Source organism: Poecilia latipinna, unplaced genomic scaffold (genome assembly GCF_001443285.1).
Source record: "Poecilia latipinna isolate Pla-1442-1.1 unplaced genomic scaffold, P_latipinna-1.0 Scaffold6608, whole genome shotgun sequence".
Classification (NCBI taxonomy): Eukaryota; Metazoa; Chordata; class Actinopteri; order Cyprinodontiformes; family Poeciliidae; genus Poecilia; species Poecilia latipinna.
In genome coordinates this window covers 1-4,303 of record NW_015119224.1, presented here as the reverse complement: position 1 = coordinate 4,303, position 4,303 = coordinate 1, and the positions used below count along the sequence as shown (strand labels likewise).

At 39.8% G+C, this 4,303-nt stretch overlaps 2 long non-coding RNA genes across 2 annotated transcripts; one reads left to right on the top strand and one right to left on the bottom strand.

Annotated features, from left to right (window-relative positions):
- The first annotated feature begins 9 nt into the window (after positions 1-9).
- On the top strand, positions 10-2,555 carry LOC106944014 (uncharacterized). Its single transcript, XR_001424077.1, has 2 exons — positions 10-1,356; positions 2,186-2,555. It is a non-coding gene; the product is annotated as an uncharacterized LOC106944014 (long non-coding RNA).
- Positions 2,556-2,830: 275 nt separating this feature from the next.
- On the bottom strand, positions 2,831-3,979 carry LOC106944015 (uncharacterized). The gene is made up of 2 exons (XR_001424078.1): positions 3,215-3,979; positions 2,831-3,091 (listed from the first exon to the last, which is right to left on the bottom strand). It is a non-coding gene; the product is annotated as an uncharacterized LOC106944015 (long non-coding RNA).
- Positions 3,980-4,303: the final 324 nt, after the last annotated feature.

The following is a 4,303-nucleotide window of genomic DNA, read 5'->3' as shown; positions in this document are numbered from 1 at the left end:
CTAAAAATCCACTATAATCTCCTTGGTTTTGCCTGTATAAAGGATCAAGTTGTCTGTCCACCACGCTATAAGTCACTCCACCTCGTTCCTGTAGGCAGGCTCATCTCCCCCTGAGATGAGACCCACTACAGTTGTGTGGTCTCGAAATACAATCGTGTGTACAGCGTGAAGAGCAGAGGGCTCAGCACACTTCCCTGAGAGTCGGTGCTGATGCTGATAACTGAAGAGGTATGCAGGCCCACTCTGACTCTTTGTTTGTGATCTGTCATGAAGTCCTTAATCCAGCAACAGGTGGAAGAGGGGATTCCCAGGTCTGCCAGTTTACACACTAATATGTCATGGAGGATGGTATTGAAAGCCAAGTTAAAATTAGTGAAGAGGATTTGTGCGTAGCGTTCCAGGTGGGACAAGACAGCATGCAGGACAGTGGCAACAACATCTTCAGTTAACCTGTTAACTCTATAAGCAAACTGGTGCATATCAAAGGTGTGAGGAATGAACCCCAAGATGTGACTCTTAACCAGTCTTTCGAAACATTTCATCACCAATGGGGTGAAAGCCACTAGTCGGTAGTCATTCAGCCAGGTGATCTGTGATGTGATTTATTATTTTTTTTTTAGGAATGGGAATGATGGTGGAGATGGGCATGATGGGACTCTGGCCTGAGACAGGGACAGATGTTAAGATCTTTAGTAAATACCCTATCCAGCTGTTCTGCACAGTACCTCAGCACACATCCAGGAGCACCATCAGATCCTGCTGCCTTTCTGGGATGGACAGAGTATAGCGAGCGTCTCACCTCACTTCATATTCCTCCACCTTGAGGATAAAGTTGCTTAACTGCACTACTGCATTCAGAACAGCCGTAACTGGAGGCTTCGACCCGAAACGAGTAAAGAAGTGGTTCAACATCTCCACGTCAGTTGCTCCATTGCAGCTGAAGCTGTAGTTGATGTGCTGGATTCCCACCCAAACCTGCCTGCTGTTATTGCCTGGGTGCTCCTTCATCCTCCTCTTGTAATCTCTTTTAGCCTTTCTGATTCCTCTCTTTTGGTCACTCCATGCAAGCTGCATTGAATTGAGTTCATGTAAAGTTTAGGGTTAAGTATATACTGGTAATGGTTCGGTTTAGTTGGGGTTAGGCGATAGAAATGAATGGCAGTCGGATAAAGAAGCATAACGTGTGCGTATATTTGTTCAGATGCTGGGAGTCCAGGGTGCCAGTCAGCAGTACCCAGGGGAGAATGCCTGCCAGTTGGCCAGGATTGTATGTGCCACAGTGCTGGCTGGAGAGCTCTCACTGCTGAGTGCTCTGGCTGCTGGGCACCTTGTCAAGAGTCACATGACTCATAACAGGTAAGAGTAAAACATGCCAGCTAAAAGATTTAAATCCCCCACTTGTTCAAATCCTCCTCGAGTTGTGTATTGATTTCCCATGTAGTCCGGTCCGTTCTCCTGTGTTCCTGTCATAGCACAAGTGGCTAGCATACCACTGTAGCTTCCCTATCCTGAAAAAGCTAATTTAATTAGTTTTGTGATGTAAAACAAATACACTTATTTTGTGGAGACTTGTAGTTCAGTTAAATTTCAAAATACATTTGTACTTTTGTGCTTACAGCTGATTCCTCATTCTGTACAAGAAGTAGTTCAGTTTCTGTATGGATTATGACATGTATGCATGTTTTTTTTTTGAGTTTACATTGGGTTATAGTGATATTGCCTCATCAAAAACCTGGAGTGTTTTGATTCTTTAAAGGATTTCTCAAACATCATCATGATTGAGAGATGAGACCAAACAAAATGGAACAATATAGACAATATATTGGTTGTTACTACAGCATAATTTTTGGATTTGAAAAATCTCAAGGGTTTTTGTTTTGTTTTGGGGTTTTTTTTACTATAAATACAAGTATTCTAAGGGAAAATGTTTACATTTGGAAGTATATTTACAATCACATCTCTGACTGTGAACCCATGAAAACCCATTTTAAGAGGTACAAAGCCCCTGTGTATATTTACATTGTACATGGCAACAAGAGACCTGTGGGAATAACCTTGCTTTATTCTCCAAGGTTATTCAGAAGGGAGGTGTTGAAGTTAGGCTCTTAAAGTTGCATGCTTTTGAACAGAACAACTTAATGGTTGTCAGGACAGAATACTGAGTGTGATAATGTTTTGTTTGCAGATCTAAGGTGGACCTACATGGGACTCGGGGAACAATGCAGACTGAAAGAAGTTAGGTCTTGTTCAAGAAACTGGATGGAAGCCATAAAGATTAAGCCAGTTTGAACGGATTAATCATTTATCAATGAAGAAAAGATCTCACCTGTCTTCCACAGCTCTTGATACAAGATCATATTTTGATCAAGTATTGTTCAGTGCATAAAAAAAATCTTAAGCAACTCAGTTTTTCTTACTGCATCTACTTGTATTTGATGATTTTGTCATCAAGCATTTTTGCCAAACTAATCAAACTGAGATGTACAAAGGTAAAACTTGAGCTCAATAAATGTTTCTTGCTGGGGAGTCATACTCACCAGCAAAGCTGCTTTTTACACATTGTTGTTTCCTTTTTCCATCAGTCTTTGCTACTAAAATGCTCTGTGTCATAATTGGGGGAACTCACTAAGAGCTACAACAGTCCAGGTGATCCAATACTGGCTGAGGATATACATTTATTTATGCATGTTACTCATTTTAGCATGTATCCAAGGACAAAGAAGTGGAATAATTCGAGCAGTCCTAAATGGCTCAAAAATGCATTTTTCAAAGGACAAGAGAAGGGGGGAAAGTGGAACAAACAAAATCTAATTTGCAATGCATTTCTGACCTGCTATACAAATGCAGAACTGGTCTGCAAGAGGAAATGTGGGGTACTGAACTAGAAACCAGTTTTACTCAAAGGTTCTGCCTGGTAGTTCCCCATACATTGACTAAGTCAATAAACCAGTACTCAAAGTTGGTTCAGTCCTACACTTCGGACTGAATCATTGTTCTAACAATGATGGGGGGGACCTAAAAATTAATTCTTATTTTTTTCTTAGAGACATGGCAGATTTACTTCGTCTTTTGCGTCTATTGCCTTTTTATACTGACATTGTTTAAATACAATGGTTTGTTTTATGATTTCTTTGGGGTGACCATTCTAGGCTTCAAGATTTGAGACCAAAGAAACAATTTTGAAAGCCTTCACAAGAAACTGAGTAATTTTAACACTTTAAATGGTTATAACTTTAAGATTTAAATTAATGCCAATTCTGAAAAGGACCAAATACAATAGTATTGATTTAACTCTGCACAATTTGCTGCGTAGCAGAAAAAGATCCAGGTAACGGGTAAACAAATCTACTTTGACCATGATTATCCAACCAAGATTGTCCAAAAACAAAAGGCATATAAGGGCATTAAAAAATATTGAAGGAGAAAGGAATACGTTTCCAGACACCACTTGCTAAAATCCGGATACACTGGGCGAACTGAACGAAGACAAACGAAAGTGCCAGGACAGCAGCGGAGGACATGAAGGAAAGGGGCTACGATGTTGTGAGCCAGGAGGAGATGCTGCAGCAGCGGAGGAGAGACGAGGAGCCGCGGGGTAGCAGCAAGTGAAGGGGAAAGAATGGAAACGAGATGTGGCACACCGAAAGAGAAAAACTACAAAATTTCCAATGTAAATCTTAAAGTTTTGCTTTAAGAAGATGCTGACACTGCGGGAAAAGGGGTATGGATAAAAAAACAAAACAGACTATCTAAAATGACTAGTTATTAAAGATTGTACGGTACCATACCTATGTTATGGATAAAATGACTGACAGAAGAAGAGACTAGAAGGGAGTACCTGAAATCATTCAGGCTTTTTTTTACTTTACAGGATTCAATTAAAACCGACTGGGAGAGGGTGAGATATTTAAGTTGGACACATCACCAAAAGGGAGTTGGGGAAGAAGGATACCCCATGTTTGAAAGTCTGTTGGATTTTTGGTTCGCAAAAGTTCATCCTGGTTCTGTTTTGAGTTGCTTGGAAGCATATTGTCAGGGAAAAGTAAATCAATCAAGATAATGTCACTGAATGTGACATTTGAATGCATTGAGTAAAAAAGAGGGTGATGACAAAACTGAAAAAGGAAAAAGCACAAATTATATTCTTACAAGAGACTCATTTATCCAAAACATGAACATTTTAAAAAGTATGGCTATAGGAATCTATACCACAGTTCATATAAAGAGAGGCGCAGAAGAGGAGTTGCAATATTAATATTGAACACAATAAAATTTGATTACAAAAAGGAATTAAAAGATAAAG